We start from the raw sequence: 17,188 nt of genomic DNA, 5'->3' as shown, positions 1-17,188 counted from the left end.
GACTGCCATGGTCTCCATAGCATGTTGCTCTGCGCAACAGTCTCACACATTCATGCAGTGCCTAGTACAACAATTTCCCAAACCTTGCCACAGACTGTTGGTTTAGAACATGACATCATCAATATTTTAAGCAAGAATCATAAAACAAACTCAAATAGTACAAAAAGCAAGCTCAGAGAGACCTTTCTGAACTACTTCAGGTCTCTGGAATTAAAATAGGACAAAAAAGCTACATCAAGATGTTTCACTGATATTTAACTATGTATTAAAAAAAGTAAATAAATTAAAAGCCTCAGATATTTCAGTTTTGTCCCATATATCTTGACTCTAGAAAGATTACAAGAGCCTTCACTACATATTAAAAAACCCAAACAAACAAAAAACCAAACCAAACCCAAGCCTTCACTACATATTAAAAAACCCAAACAAACAAAAAACCCAAACCAAACCAAAGCAAAAAACAGGTAAATGTGAACAAGCTTCCTGCCTCAGTATGCCCCTGAACAAAGTATTTCCTGGGCATTTGTCAAGAGGATCCCAAGAGGAAATCTAAACAGCAGCTGACTAATCACTGCCTTGGCAGGCAGAAGGCAAATACTGAAACTTCCATAGCTGCACCAACTCGGTATTTATTGAATCGTGATCATCTGCTGAGCCCTTAACAACGTAATCCAAATATAAAGCTGTCAGGCTTCATATTGTTGTGAAACAAGGAAACGCATTTTGCCAAACCAATAGGGAAATAAGTCTTCTCCAATAAACAGCAAAACCACAGTTATAAAACACGGTAACACCAATGTCCTGTTCAATAAAATGAGAACATATTTCAATCTCACTTGGGAAACTCCATCAAACGTTTTAAAGCCAGTACTCTACTTGGAGCTCCAACAATGAACTAGTCAAATGATACTTGTTTTGCTTGTCAGCAGAAATAGTGCTGCAATAGAGTAACAGTAAAAAAAAAAAAAAAAAAAAAAAATTTGAAATTTCTCCACCCAGGTACAATTTCCATGTTCACCAACTTGCATGTTTTTAAAAACTTTCCTATACTTACTAGATTTATTTCTTCACTATGTGTTACTGGAGAAAGAAACATTGAAAAACACAACCTACTCACAGGAGGACTGAATATGCACTTCCAAAACTGCAGCTAGAATACTACACCTAACATTAATCTCTGGGGTAGGGGTTTTCCCCCCCAAGGACTTTCTAGCAGATGCACGATTAGTCCAGTTACATTTTTCCCCAAGAGACAGAAGTTATTATTCTGTCATCTTCAGCTGTAACACATCGCTCATCTTGCCAGTAACTGAGATTTTAAGCTAAAAAGGGAGCATGAAACCAAGACAGCCTGTTAGGTAAATAGAGCAACTGAACAGACATTTGCAGGACTGCAATCCAAACAACCAAAAAAGAAATCAGAGCCCACAGAGTACTTTGATGGCTCTATCAAAGCAGACACCTGTATTTAAGAGACTCAAGTCTATACCCCAGCTTATACACCGATAGGTTTAAGAACGATTTTTCATCCATGGGCACACGTTTAAAGAACAGCTCTAACAATGTCTGAGAACTTAAGTTTGTAATTGAAAAGACAGCTCACAAGCTACTCTTCGGCAAGGTTGCAGTTTTGTTTCTTTTAAAATAACCTGGTCATCAATATCAAGTCCTGGGCGAGCAAAACAAAACAACCACTTCCTAAGGATCAATTATCCATCCTTTCTGACAATGCAGATATAAAGCAAAGTATTTAATCCAGATGACCATTTTGTAAACCTGACTGTAAGAAACTGAAACTGAGCTCTGAAACAGCTAGGTAGGGCACACCGAGACATGACTAGGGTAATCCCTACCTCTTCACACTACCAGCAAAACCAGCAAATTCAGCAGAACTTGGAGGAACAGAGTCCTTCAGAAAAAAGAGGCTCTGCTTTACACAGCAAAGCAGGAAGTATCCAGAGGTGCATGCTTTTTGTCTTAGCACTAGCATTCTTGATCTAAAAAGACTGCAGTGGGCTTCAAACGGAAAAAAATTGGCTTAAAACAGAGGCATTGAGCAGCACAATTCAAAGCATATGGATGGTTCATCCAGTCAACATGGAAAGATTTTTTTTTCAGCTGGTGGCAGCAATTGACATGGCTATTATTAGCTATTGCTATTTTTAGGGCATAAGATTAATACATCCAATACAGTTGCTTAAACGCAAGATGTTTTTATACCATGAAAGACAGAGGAAGGCATAGTAAACCACACCAGGAGCCCAGCTTCTCACCACACAAATTCTCGGAGGGATCTGTAATATCAGGGAGAATACAAAATACCATTTGTTTTATGTGTAAGGTTAAATTCCTACAGTTGCCACCTAATTTTCCACCAGCTGGTATAAACAACAAATGACATAATAGCTGTAGGTGAGCATTACAGCATCTCCAAAAGAACTATTACCTTGGGACGCTGCATGGCAGTCCATCTCCCAGCCTGATAATCATCAAATTGGTAACATGGGTTCAGTTAATGCTTCTACAGTTCTTGCTCGCTATTTAATCCTCACAAAGCAGCAGTCAGAACTGAAGTCCTTTGATGGCAGGATATTGCATTTCTATTCTCACTTCAGTGATCCCAGCCAAATGCTTTAATAGAGTATCGTCCTTCATTAAAAATGTATTAATCAACTAATCTACCTGTAACAAGAGCTCCTACAAGGGAATGGGCAAATAATAAAACTAGGTTTGCTTCCAAAGTATAAGACACAGATCACATATTACTCAAAACAGGTATGAAATTTTACTGGTAACAAGTGCTTGGACAGGCGGACAGAGGTATCTTCTAAACAACTCAAACCTTCTAGCTAATCTTTATGATGTTTTAAGAAAAATGAAGTAGTTACTCAAAATAGCATGAATCAGCACAAACAGGCCAAGGAAATAACCTTTGTTCCAAACACTACTGAGCTTCGATTAGATTGCCATGCAAATTACATGCTTTAAGGTCATCAATTTATACAGCTACTTCATACATAACAGTTATATTTACTTCATTGAATGACTACTTTAAAATAATTGAACACACCCAAAACTACATCTTCAAGGGGAACGATTTCTGTCAGTCATTTTTTCTGAAACACACTGACTTTTGTATGCATCCTTACAGTATGCCATGACTGTGGTAAAGTCCAGCTCTTGAAATGCCTCAGAGAAAGGCAACCACAAGAGTTTAGATACCTATTTTAAGTTACCTGTAACTGGAGGCTTGCTCTTGCTCATCTGGGCAGTCTCCATCAAGTACCGTCAACATAGTACATTAGAAGTGGGGCAAACTGAATCCCAAAGCTGAAGCCTCAACTCCTCTAGGCCAACCAAGTACACTTTGCATTAGGCAAAAAAACATAGCTTGGAATTCAGAACATATCATATGCCATGTGTGCCCTTTAGTATCATCCTAAGTGCTCCCAATGACTATCAGAAATGGCATGGCTTGGTGCTTGGTACAACTGACAGGCAGACTCTGCCCAGACATTGCAGACAATTAGGTTCCTGGCAGCTGATGTAGAGGCACACCCCAGTTCCCAGTGTTGCTTCAGGAAAACAGAACTGCTGAACACTTATAGCACACATTGCAAATGGTCAGCTTACAGACAAATCGCTCCAGTGGAAATACATCAGAGCTGAGGAAATAAGCAGAGGTTTGCTCGTCTGTCAGAGCTCCCACAGCTCAACTATTCCATGTACAGTAACAACATTCTGGGTCAGGCATGCTCTTCTAAAATAAGTATCTCAAACCACACTTGAGAGCATAAGCTAATCAAAACTGAGATAGTATGAGAAGCAAACTCCTAACCCTACACACGTTCTTCATTGCACTGTGACCTTGGAGAAAGTTCGCACCTTGAAACTGCCAACACATGCCTAACATGAGGTGACTCAGAATTCCCACCAAAAAAAGGTTAAAATTCAAGCGATTAAAATATGGCTACAGATAAAATGCTCACGGTGAAGTAGTGCACCTACGAATCCCAGGACACCAGAACACACGTCATACCTGATGAGTCCGAGATCTTGACCACACAACAGAACTACAAGATTCAAACAGCGCTTTTGGAGACTCAGGCTATTACTGCAACATGACAAATCCTTGGGGAACCTGTTTTGTAAGCAACAGGTCTCACGTGAGTCAGCTTGGTTGTATTGTTGTCTTGGCTGTAGACAGCATCTATTGCTGTCGTTCACCCAGCCCCAAGTTTATACACATATGCACATATAAATACACACACACAATTTTTAAATATGAAGTATATATATTTTGATTCACAATAGTACCTCATCTCGCAGAAAACATTTATAAAAAAGGTCACCTCAAGCAATTTGTGACCACAAATTGTGCAGAGGTTACTTAGAATTTAGTCTGAATAGCAGAGGTTCATTTCACTTTCCACAAGCATTAGCGTCATAAAGTTAACATCTTGTTGTATCTATTGATTAGAAATAACGCATCTTACACAATCTGTACACTACCAGAGAATAAGCAATAACATCAGCATTAATATCCACCAGAGGAAGATGACCTGAAGATGGTTAAATTATAGTGAATAAATGATTTCTCCTTATCACCCCTTACCACCAATTTTGAAATTTTAGTGCCAGGATAAAAATGTGGGAATACCACAATGCAGACTACTGATGGAGAGTTGCATGTTAGCAGATACATGCTAAGGCACCATAAGCCCACAGTGACTCACTCAAAACTTTATGTTTATCAACTTACCCATGTTTGAAGCGGGCAAAAAGAAGTGCCACAATTGTACAGATTAAGGATGCTGGAGAAACAAAGACATAAGCAAACCTCCACTGTTATTTCCCACTATATAAACAAACTGCTTTGGCAAAACATGGGTACTAGAACGAGGCTATTCTGCCACGAAGAAATGCCTTAGCACAGTACTGGGAGACAGCTATGGCGTCTCTTTCAGTTTGTACTGCAATAGGAAACACGCACACCCAGCTTCATATAATGTACCGAGGGCAACCACTCATTAGAAAAGGTGTTTCCAAAAAGGTGTTTCAGCTATAGCTTTTCAACTGCAAGGATCAAGGACTTACCAAACGGGACTACTTCCAGCTCAAAGAGATTTTTTTATTGGCATCATACACAGCCAACCTTGTAATATCCACAGATCTTTCTTTTCAAGGAATCAACTCCAGTCCCTCCTTGGATGCCATAATGACCCTAATTACCTGCACCATCAAGAGGTAAACACCAGTGTAAAATTGTTAACACTTTGGTCCACCAAGCTCTGTGAAATTTTACTTTCTCCAAGAGCTATTCTTTCCAAACTTGAAGGCAAGTGACAGTTTCTCCAATGAACATACTGAAGACCCAAACAAGCCGAGATACCAAAACCCTAAAACCCTCTGGAGAGGGGTGACCAGAAAGAGGAGTACAGTTTTGTACTGTTGACGGATGTCCAAAACCAATCTTGGGGGGGGGGGGGGGGGGAGGGGAGAAAAAGAAAAAGCACAGTATCAGCAGAAAAAAATGAAAACATGGGGGACACCAGCTTCCAAATACCTTCACTCCTAATGCTTCCCAAATGCCTTCACTCCTAATGCTTCCCATCTCAGTTCTGCATGATCACATCAACTGGAGAAAAGCACCTCATTTAAAAACCAAAACAACACACCTTCCTCATAGAGGAAGCACTAGAATTAAACTAGTGGCCATTGTGTACTCACCAATATAGCTACCTATTAAAATGTTAAGATTGCTATGTATGAAAATGAATATGAAGGACATTACAATATAAGTGAACTGATCACTATGAGCCAACAGGACTCTACACAAGGAAGAGATTAACTAGTCACCAACAATTTAACAGAAAATAGTAACAGCAAAGAGAGACCCATAGCCTACAGTCCAAGTTGCCTGAGGCTAAGCAAGGGTGGTTGAACATGGGCCACTTGCAGAAACAAAATAATAATTTTACCCATTGTCTGCACTAGGATTTCTCATTAACAGATATGCAGACTTTCCATCATTTAAAGTCCAAGTCAAGACAAGTTATCTTTGCAGAAGATAATAAAGTTGGTAACCTTTGTTCAAGCTGTAGGTTCGAGTGTACTCTGAAGGGGTTTCAACCTGCCTTTTAGAGAGATCATTACGTTGCCTCTCAAGGTTCATGATATAAAACAGCATATCTTTGTTTTAATAAAGGAAAAAATAATTATTTTTGTGCACACAAACTGCATTGTTTGGTGTGGAAAATTTTTGGAACTTCAGAGTTATTTTCCTAGATATTACCCTCCCCCATCAAAACCAGCAGGTATTTTAAACTGTAAAAAATAAAGGTTACTTCCTGCTAACAAGGTTGGAGATTACACAGCAATACACTTTTTCTCTCAGCATCTAAAACTGACACTAAACTGACCTTTATCCAACACAGTTTGTGACTGAACCAAGAGACTGCATTACAGACGTAGCTTGAAACGCTCGTACCGTCAGCACACAGAGACCACCGGCTGCTCAGGAAAAATCCCCTGTTTTGGACTTGAAATTAGGCTCCATCTGTAACGAAACAATGTTAGAAAATGGTTTCTTGGCTGCCTTCCACCTCGTGAGACTATGTGCATGCAATAGCAAAAGAATATTTCTTTTAGGCAAACAGTGAAATTAACTTGTCTTGCAAAACTTTCTTAACAAAAAGAGATTTCTGTTTAGTTCTCCAAATCCTTTCATGCTACCTCCTCTTCCTCCTCTCAAGCAGAAAGTCACTTTGGCAAATGACCCGGTTCTTTCCTTGATTTGTTTCCTGTTTTCTCTACACTGCTTATTCTTCCCCCCGCTCCTTGTTTTTTCCTTTAGATGTTGCTTTTGTTTTACATCTCCCTGTGCATAACTGTACACCATTTTGCAAACAAAAGCATCCAGGAACATGCTGAAATTGTCTGTCTCTACTATCAAATTAAAAATATATTTCTAATTTATATAAGAACACAGCACTAAACACAGCTCTACACGTTACAGAATAATTTTGTAAGCTTGCCGAAAAGCAAAGGTGGTGCAGCAGCAGTGCTCTGTCACAGAGCACAGCGTCTTCAAAGCAGGGTTGAGAGCACATGCACCATCACTCTCCTACAGATATAACGAGAATCATGGTCTTCACCCCTGACAAGTACAGAAACACAGAGAGGTTAAGTGATTTGCCCAAGGCCATACGGTAAGTCACAGTCAAAGCCCGGGTTAGGTTTCAGAAGCTCCTGGCTGATATCCTGCATTCAATTACATCTACACAAAGTATCTCATTTAACAGATAAAGGAAACAGCCAAGGGAGAAAAAACCTCCTCATAATTAAAAAACAAAAACAAAAAACAATCAAACCCCTTCCCATATTTAAAAGCGGGTAGCACGTTACACTCAGGCCCAACATGACTACCTATGCCATCAAAATAAAAGCCACAACAAGAGCACAGAAAATAAGTTCTAGCTGATTTAAATAGAGGGTTTTAATTCCAAGTGAGCAAGTGGCTTTTTGAATTCACCATCACAAACTGCAAAGCAAGGGACTAGAACATTCACAGGCTGTCTCACATGGGAGAATTAAATGAACAGAACAGTTTAGAAGTTACTGAAAATAATCTTTATGATACCTACAAGTCAACAGAGAGGCAAATACAGGTCTGAGACAGATACAAAAGCAACCCCACTCTAATGTGAATGTCAGTAACAGCAATGCAGAAGCTGACAAGGAAAAACACAAAATGACCTAATACCACTTGACACCTGAACCAGACTTTGAAGAGAAAGACAAATAAAAAACCAGAACCAAACAGAAAATTGTGAGCAAATCTGGGCCAGTAGAGACACTTACTTATGCAGGAAGTTAAGCCCAAGGACTCTAGCAGCAGTTACAGAGGTAGGGACTGTACAAGGACCAGGTTAGCTCTATGTCCCACTGACTGGCCCAGGGCACTCTTCAGCCATTTACATCCAGACACCCCCCCCCCCCCAAGATAAAAAGACACCGCACTGTTACTCATTACCAGAAACTATTTACTGCCAGAAGCGCCCTGTACAGTATGCCTTCTTCAGTTTCAAAACGTTTCTGCTGACATTCAAGCCAGTGGTGAAACGCTTCATTAGCTGCTCCATTTAACACAGTTCCATTCAGACTCTTAAGGGATGCTATTTAAGCTATAGACACAAAGCAGTAGGAAACATGACCAAGATACTGATTTTTTGGGGGGGTCAAAAAAATGCTTTTCATCTCCCAAGTGAGTGACCGACCTCCCAAGTAACCTTTCCAGTGTTTTCTGTTGCAGAATTGTGACAGTACCTTAATATGGACACCTATTACTGTTCTAAAGGCTGTATAAACATCCACTATTGAGTAATCACCGCGCAACCATGAAAACTATTTTCCTCATTTATATAAGGGGGGGGGGGGGGTTGAAGCCAGAAGCAGAGCAACTAGCCCAAGGCCACAAAAGCCAGTCAGTAAAACACCGGTATCCGCCAGAGCCCAGGGAGAAAGCTAAGCTGCGTTTGTTCCCCTGTACCTTACCTCCCAGCAAACACTTGTTCTTTCCTTAAACCAAAGTTTCAGACCGGGGAGGCTCTGGGGTCAGGCTGATGATCAACTGACGTGCATCTCTTTGGGTGGAAGCGAGAGACTCAAATCACCGAGAGGTTTTTTGGATCGACGCCGCCGAAACGTGCTGTCCCTCAGGGTGAGAAGGTGAGAGGAGCCCCTCACGACAGCAGACCAGTCGGTACCGGCCCCGCCGGCCAGGCAGGGCGCGAGCAAAGGCCTCACCTGGCGGAAGGGCCCTCGCGGTCCCCTGACGAAGCTGCTCCTCTCCAAATGAGTATTTAATTGTGTAAATATTCATTGTGCGACTGGACCTCCCCAGTCCAATGGAAAACGAGCTCCCTCAGGGTCCGCCCCGTGAGGCAGAGCCATCGCCGCCTTCACACCCTCAGCCGCAGCCAGCAGATGAAGGCCTTTCATCTTCCAAACCTCCCAACAAAACCCCACCAGGCTCCAGATTAAGGAGGTGACAGTCCGAGAACCGTTTCGGGGCCACCCTGGTGCAGCTCTGACCTCTCCCGTGGCACGGGTGCGGGAGGAGGAGGCGGCGGGGGCGGTTTGTGACAGAGCTCTGCCCCGCCAGACCCCGGCCCCGACCCGCCACCGAGCGCTTCTCGGGGGCGGCCGCGCTGCCTCGACGGAGCCTACGTACCTACCGGACGACGCCCCGCTGTGCGCCCCAGCCGGCGCGGCCGCTCCAGGGCTTCGCTCCCCCGGCCCCGCCGCGCCCGCGCTCCCCCGCACGGCGGCCCAGCCTCGCCGGACTTCGCTGCCGGCGCGGCCGCAAACCCGCGCGGCGGCGGCGGGAGATACCCGGGGCTTGCCCCGCGGGGGCGGCCGGGGACCGGCCCCGCTCCCCTGGCACCCAAGCGCCCCCGTTCCGGCAGGAGCCGCCGCTCCTCGGCGGGCGCAGCCGGCGGAGGAAGCGCCCGGTTCCCGGCAGCGGCGCGGCCCCAGCCCGCCCGCCGGGAGCACCTGTGGGCGCGGGTCCCGGCGCCGCTCGCTCTCTCGCTCGCTCAGGGCTCTCTCATGCCTCCGACGGCCCCGCTCCCGCCCGGCCTCCCCGCGGGAACCGCCGTCAGACCGGACAAACGGGTTCCCCCAGTTCGCCGGGCCGGCCCCGCCGCGCAGGAGGAGGGGAGGGGCCGCGCCGGCCCCGGCCCTGTCCCTATACCTGTCCACGGCACGGCCGCCGCCGCCCCCGGCCCACGAGAGGGGTAGGCGGCGGTGGCGGGACCCTCCGGCCCCCGGGGCCGCGGCGCCGGTTACACGGCGGCGCCGCCCCCGCCCGGCCGCGCAGCACGGCTGGTGCCGCCCCCGCCCCGGCAGGTGAGGGGCGGGAGTGCGCCGTCCGCGGGTAGCGGGGCCGGGCGGTCCGTGAGCAGGCCCGGGGCACACGCAGCGGTCCTGCCCCGGCCGAGGTCCTGCAGAAGCCCCTTCTCCTTTGCGGAGAGTTCGTTCCGCCCCCCCCCGCCTTTCCGGCGTCCGGGGAAGGCGGGAACGGGCGCGGTTCACACACAGGGGCTCGGAAAGGAGCAGGGTGGGCTCCCGGGCCTGAAGGGCAGAAAGCCGAATCGTGAGGGGAAAAATGTTGTCAGCGGTAATAGAGAGCAAACAGAAATCATTACCCCAGGGCAGAGAGACTTTGTCTCTCCCCTGTCTCGCGGCACGACCTGTCGCAAGGCCACCCGCGGTTCTGCCTGCGTCCGCGCTGCCGTTACGAGGTGTCGGCGGTGGTTCTGGTGGTTGTTCGTCACCCGGGGGAGATGCCGCGAGTGCTTCAACAGCGGTGCGTTTCTCGTGGGCGATGCGGCACTTGTGGTGCGGGCTGGCTCGCGCAGTGTTTTGGGACACGTCGCCCTGAAGGTCGTTGGGGAGCGGTGGCTGCCGAACAGTTGTGGGAGGACGAGGACGCAGCCCCAGGCCTCATCCCCAAAGGCCAGGTCTGCGGAGCGCCGTTGTGTGTTGCTTCGGGCCTGCCCCGAGGCAGCCTGGCCCCAGCTCCATCATTCACCGCTCCAGTGACGGTGGCGACTGTCAGAAACTAACACCGTACCAACGGGGGCTGGGGTGACAGCTACGGCTGTCTGCTTGTCACCCCACCGCATGCGGGAGAAACGGTCTGTCTGGTGCAAGGGCTCAGCGTTCAGCATGTGCCGGGGTGCTCGGGAGGTCCCTGCTCCCAGCCCAGGCTGTGGCCTGGGCGAACGGATGCCGGCACTGAGGAGGCACAGCTCTTTCGATAGGTGGGACCTCCCTCACGGTGTTACTTTAGCATTACTTTAACCCACCTTAATTAGTAGGGCTGTACAGTGTTACAGAGAAAGCTTTGTAAGAGGTGCAGGATTTTAACCTTTTGGCCTTTGTAAAAGGTCAGAAAGGACTCCTGGTTCCCAAGTCCTTTTAAGGAAGGATTGGAGAGTTGGAGGATGCTCATCATTGTATTGTTAACACTTGAGACCGATAGTTTTGCTTATTAATTAACAAATAAAGCAGTTACGTTTAGGGTTGATAGTAGTGCAGTTCTGCTATATGCTGTATCTGTTTGCAGTCCTTTTCACTGTATTTTTCTTCTTTCAGGCTGCAGCAAAATACATGTAAACATCTCAGGAGCCTACTGGGAACTTGTCAAATGAATGTGACAAGCTCTGACTGTAAGTTTTAACTCGAGTTTTATGAGCTTTATGAGTTTTCATAAGCCTTAGTATGTGATCGTGGATGCTGCTGTACTTGGCTATTAGTTCCCCTGACTTGAAATCTGGAGATTGAGAGGTTTTGCTAGTTTGTTTGTATCCTGGGTTTGTTGACTGGGTCACCCTGTCTCGAAGGCCTTCACGCTATTGTTTTGCTTTCACCCACACACACACGCAGACACGCACCCGCCCCGTATCTGCATTCATGTGGCAGCCCTGGCGGCCGTCCTGGCTGCAGGAGGTATCTGGGAGCAAACAGCAACAACGGCCTCATCCTGCTGGCGCTTTGACATCCATGTACACTGGTGCACACAGAATAGGGAGTCCCTCACCCAGGAAAGTATTTAGAAATGGAGTTTAATGAGAATTCAGGACAGACTGTGCCCATCAGGCAGTTCTTCCCCAGACCACCTAGATCCCTCCCTTCTCCACCTGTGGTTCCTCCCCTGACCATCCCACCCTGAGCTATCCCCAAAGGCTCTTCCCTGCAACCTGTAATGTGTCTCATGCCCCCAAGGCAGTAGCCCCCATCAGTCTGTACAGTTATGGTGACTCGCTGTGATGGGTGTCACCCCCAGACCTCGGGGCTGGTGGCTCTGCAGTGACAGCCCCAAGAGGGGCTGTGGCAGAGGCTCTGTTGCTCTGGATGGGCCATTTGGGTACTCTTCTCCCCGATCCCCCGTGCTCCTTTTTGTGTGGGGAGACGAGGTTTTTAGGGTATAACCTAAGATGAGGAATTAACCCCCACCCTACAAATGTCCTGGGCATACCAGGGCCAAAGGACAATTTTGAAGCAGTGCAGATACAAGCCAAGAAATTAACATTTGGATGAGGTATCAGGAATGGTGGTGTTAGGAAGGGCAGTTTGTGAAGCTGCTGATGGTAGCCTGCACCAGTCTGTGTAGCAGGAAGAATTGCCTAGACTCTTTTTATTGTTTTCCAGAAATCTGTTTCCTGCAGTGCCATTATAAAGATTTTAAAAGTTTATTATATAGCCCAGTTTAGAGCAAAATGGTCACTAAATGTTCCTAAAGAATAAAGCAATGTTTTTTAAATTATTATGAAATTTTTGCATGCACTTTTATTCACAAATAATGCAGTTTATGGCAAGTGAAATGCAGATATGTTTACTGATCTCATTAAATAGAAAAAATTGAAAATATTAGCTATCTCTTAAAGTGATGATGGGAACTGTAACATAAGCCAAATGCTCTAGTATTTAATATGCTTTCTGCAATAATGCTTTCAGTTTTTTGCTGAGTGGCTGGCCGCTCTAAGTTAAACATGTGCTTCTGTCATGTTTTCTTTCTAAATCAGCCCAGCTTCTTTATTTTCTTTTAAATGAAACTTTATTTATTTTTTATTTGACCTTATTTGTACAAGTGAAGCCTTCAAAACTACTGAAAACCGTTTCACTGCATTCTGTTCCTGGTTTTGTTCTGTTACACCTATCTTGGCAGCTCCATTGTTGGAAGCTGTGTACGCTAATGCAAACTGAGACTACTCTACCAGCGTTCATAGTGCTGTATCTCATTAAAGACAGGGTAAAAGCTGCTTGTTATGGTATCATAATACCTGTTGGTGATGTTTGGATCCATTCTTGTAGTGGGTGTTATCTCTCTTTTATGCTTTGTGTTACTACTGTTGATGGGTTCTGCAGTACCTACAGTCACTGTGAGAGCCCCTAGGCAGAGAACCGAGTCATATCCCCAGGCACCGTGACCAGATTGTGGTTTTGTCCTCCTGATGTGATGACTGGGGAGGTTCAGGTGTGTACACAGGCAGAGACTGCTGCCGCACAAAGTACTTGTCTCCGCTCTTGCATCCTAGCTACACACTAGTATCTCCTTACAGGACCTTGCTCGGCAGCAGCAAAAGTCTTCTGCTATCACAGTGAACTGCATCAAAGGGATTAATGAGGCTGAAAAAGTCACTTCCGTTTTTTTTGCTGTATAAAATATCACCAGGGCTGATTCCCTCATCCAGGTCGTTCAGCTCATCTGTGAACTCAAATGTTTGCATTGCATGGAGCAGGGAGTAGTACAGTGGTGGAGGAAAACAGTTGGGGAAGGTGTTCAAAATTGGAAAGAAGTGACATTTGGGTGGCAATACTGGTTTAAATGCACACCAAGTATGGCTTTGGGGTCTTTGCTATGTTGTCAGTTTGCATGATTTGGGTTAATTTCTCCTCAAGAACCAGCTGCTCTTTCCCAACTCCAGTTCTTACCCATACAAGGCAGCGTCAAAGTGGTGACTAGTGTTAGCAAGAATTTCCAAGATTGTCATCCATTTTAAAACCAGCATCCACCTGCCTCTTGGGCTGAAACTTGCCATGTTGATGAAACCTAAGTGGAATGAAAAGCTTCTTCATACATCAGAATATTTTAGTAAATGCAAAATCCCCTTGTCTTTCAGCTGGTGAGGACGAAACCTAATTCCCTGGAAGGCATCTGGTTTGCTCCCCTTTATGCAGACCCCCTCCTGAAGAGGACATTATCCATGTTTAAACATGGTGGTGTTCAGGTGTCTGTGTCCAGGAAATGGTTTCCATGTGGCTATAGCTATACTGGCATCTGATCTGTCGCACCTTTGCTTCTCAAGTCATATTACAAAAATGAGTAGGAAAGACTACAGTAGAATTTCTTCTATTCTTGAAATGAGACATGTAGTTTCTACCTTAAATACATACTTAGTTTGGCATAACACAAGTCTTATTATTGAACAGGTATACAAGTGGGTGGGGGGGCAGGGGGAGAAAAAGCTTGGTATCTTGCAGTTTTTAATCAATACACCATCAAACCATCATATCTTTTGATCCCTTGCTGCAGGCTGGTAAAAGTGTGTTTGATCATTGTATATATGGGAGAACCTGGCTGAGGTTAACACTATTTAGCTATTCATTTATGCGTAGGTGTTGCAGAAATAGAATCTGCCTACTTGTGGATGCTGCTCTATAATAAAAGTGATCTTTGTTTTGGACTGACAGATATGTAAGAGATTGCTTGGTTTATTTTCCAGTAGCAACAATACTCAATTTTCCTGTGCCAGAAAAAGCCTCGTTCAAATAGACTTTTTTTCCCTAGACCTAAAATATGATGCTGGATTCTAAAGTAGTATCTTTCAGCACCTTTCTCTTTTACTACCTGCCTCAAATTCCTCACACAGGAATAGAAACGAAGTTAATTAAAAATCAGTAACGTTTTGGCTTTACAAAGCAGCAGAGGTTTACTTATGCATTTGACAATTCCATTTCTGTCCAGGAAGTTAATTCATGTCCAGGGCTGAATGTTTGGTTTCTATACCAGTTTTCATTAGGTAGCTCTATGCACAGCTAGGTTTGCATGACACCCTTTCAGGAAGAAGATTATTAGAGATAAAAAGGCCCATTAACAGTGGTTAACTGCTATAGCAGCGATTAATGGCCCTGTCCAAATATTACTTTTTACATGTAACAAAGTACTGGTCTGTGCTTGAAGGAAATGCAGCAGCGATTCTGTAAATCACGGGCATGATGAAGGAACTTCCACTGCTGCCGCTCACAGACCCTGATATTGGTTGGTCCCAGCAAATAACTCCAATTGTTTCTGGATTTTTCTTCTACCTACTTTCTTCCTCTCCCTTACTCCTGGGTCTCATCTTTTCACTCAGGCCCCTTTGCCCCGAAATAGCAACATGCTCTAGTCAAAAATACACGCGTTTCTGCACTGTTGCTCCTTCTCTCTTTCCTTCTTTCTACTCCTGTTTGTCCCGTTTTGTCAGTGTTTGGGACTCACCACGTCAGATCTGAGATTTTCTGGGAAGATAGGAGGACTTGAGCAGAAATGGCTCTTGCTTAGCCTCTCCTTTCTGCCAGTCCAGTGGAAACACAAGCCTTGGTACTGTGTCTACAAGTTGATGCGTATTTCGGCACATGGCGTGTCCCCAGCCCTGCTGTACTTATGCTTCCTGATGAGTCTCCTGCTCTGCTCTCCGCTGGAAATTTTAGGAAAGGGAACATAGGGGACGAGGGGGCATCCTGCAAAAGCATGTAACCCTCCGTAACGAACCGGCGTGTCCTTCGTCCTGCTGCACAAAGCCTTGCAAAAGGAGCTACTGTTGTCTCAAAAAGTTAACCCTGGCATCTGTTAATTCCCGGTGGATGGAAAGTAAGTTTGTTTTTAATAAACATAATCACTTAGAGATAAGCAAACTGAAAACAAGCACAGCTACTGTAATGTTTTAAATCTACCAGTCAGGCTATTATTTAATTCCCATCAGTCTCCTACAGATTTCTGTACAACCCCCGAGGTGAATATAAAGCTGCATGACCTGAGTTTGTTTGGTTTCATTGTATTCCTCATCACCAGTGTGTTTTAGAACTTCATACGTTATTTCTTTTTTGAGAAGTGGGAATTGTAGCCACGTTTTACGAGGGGGAGACACAAACACTGAATTTCTTTTTCTTCAGATCATACGAGCAGTTAGTGGCTAAACTTGAAATTGCACCCAAAACTTTCCGAGTATTGGTCTCTCAAAACCAAAAGCTATCTTTTATTTTGATCATCAATACAGTCCTTTTCAAAATGAGCTGTATAAAATAAGGATATAGTATTACAATAGCAACTCTTGGTTGTCAGTTTTAACGTTGGGGATTTTTTTCTCGCAATGAGCAGATCTTGATTTAAATGACTGAGCACAGTGTCAAGGCAGGCTTTATTCTTGCTGATAACTAGTTGTGCAAAAATATTGATGGACACTTGATTTAAACCTAACACTAACAGTTGTTCCTGTGTCGCAAGGGTTATACATACCGGTAATTATATATTTAAGCAGTTCTCTATCATATTTATTCACATTTGTGTTTGAATAATTTCCTAATATGCAGAAAACAGGCAATGGTGTGGCTTTTCTTTCTATTAATATGTAACTCCATTTTTGAAACCTGCTATTCAACTAGAAAAGCTCTTTTGGGGGGCTGAGAATGGCATTACCATCAGGGTATTAAACACATAACAAAGTTATGTCATCCTGGCATGTTCTCAGTTTACATTGACTGGGTTTATTAAACAAAGCCCAACTGTAAGTTTGTGAAATGACCAATTATTTCTGTGCCAGACCTTATCTTTGGAGACAGATTTCTCGCCATCAGCTGGTAGGGCTCTTTCTTGCAGTGTTCCGGGAAGGACAAGGTCCCCAAGCCTTGTAGATGTCCTGTGGGGCCCCAAGCAGGACGGTATCCACACACGGCTGTAGGTGCCTCTGACAGCGTGGCGCAAAGCCTTTTGAATTTGCAGTTCGAAGCCTCTCTGATTCACGGGCTGTGCTATAAAAACAGTCTTCTTCCTGTTCATCTTTCCACTGGTTTATCTACCAATTAACTCAAATGGGGAAAAAAGTTCTCTATATCTTTTAGCTAATCTGGAAGCAAAAGTAATTTAGATGGTAATTTTAAACATTACTAATTTGAGGAAAGGGTGGATACTAGATCTTGTAGGGTTTGTTGAGACAGAAAATAAATGGTGATAACACTGTGTGCTAAAATAATTGTGTGTTTCTATGTTGATTAAATGTGTGAAAGGTGCACTCACTGGTCTGCCTGTTTTGAAAATGTATAATTACAGGATTTCTAGATTCGGGGTTAACTTTATGTTGTAATTTCACAGGCAGCTTTGGACAGGTTGGATTTTTTTTTTCAGTGTTCATAAAGGTTAATCAAAATTGATTTAAAATATCCTGATTTAAAGTATTCCTGATGTAGATGAAGAGTTGGCTGTAGTATTTTTTCAGAGATGTGAATTTTTATTCACTGTGACCATTCTTCATAAAATCTTCATGGAAAGACAAGTTTTTATGTACACAACAAATACATGTGAAATGCATGGGTTTGGGTCTGGGTTTGGGTTTTTTTGTTTGTTTTTTTTTTTTCACTCAGG

At 44.5% G+C, this 17,188-nt stretch overlaps 1 protein-coding gene across 2 annotated transcripts in view; it reads right to left on the bottom strand.

Annotated features, from left to right (window-relative positions):
* ATP8B1 (ATPase phospholipid transporting 8B1) overlaps positions 1 to 9,835 on the bottom strand; it is a 44,431-nt gene extending 34,596 nt beyond the window's left edge. Inside the window, exons 1-3 of one of the 2 annotated variants that reach the window (XM_069775550.1) lie at positions 9,559 to 9,833; positions 8,557 to 8,645; positions 6,423 to 6,559 (exon numbers count right to left, since the gene is read on the bottom strand). The gene's annotated coding sequence lies outside the window, so the exon portion shown is untranslated. Of the gene's footprint in view, positions 1 to 6,422; positions 6,560 to 8,556; positions 8,646 to 9,558 lie in introns of both variants that reach the window. The other variant, XM_069775551.1, reaches the window with a different exon arrangement.
* Between the last annotated feature and the right edge of the window lie 7,353 nt (positions 9,836 to 17,188).

Source organism: Haliaeetus albicilla, chromosome W (assembly GCF_947461875.1).
Source record: "Haliaeetus albicilla chromosome W, bHalAlb1.1, whole genome shotgun sequence".
NCBI lineage: Eukaryota > Metazoa > Chordata > Aves > Accipitriformes > Accipitridae > Haliaeetus > Haliaeetus albicilla.
Note: the sequence above shows the minus strand (reverse complement) of the source record. Positions and strands in the feature narration are given on the sequence as shown.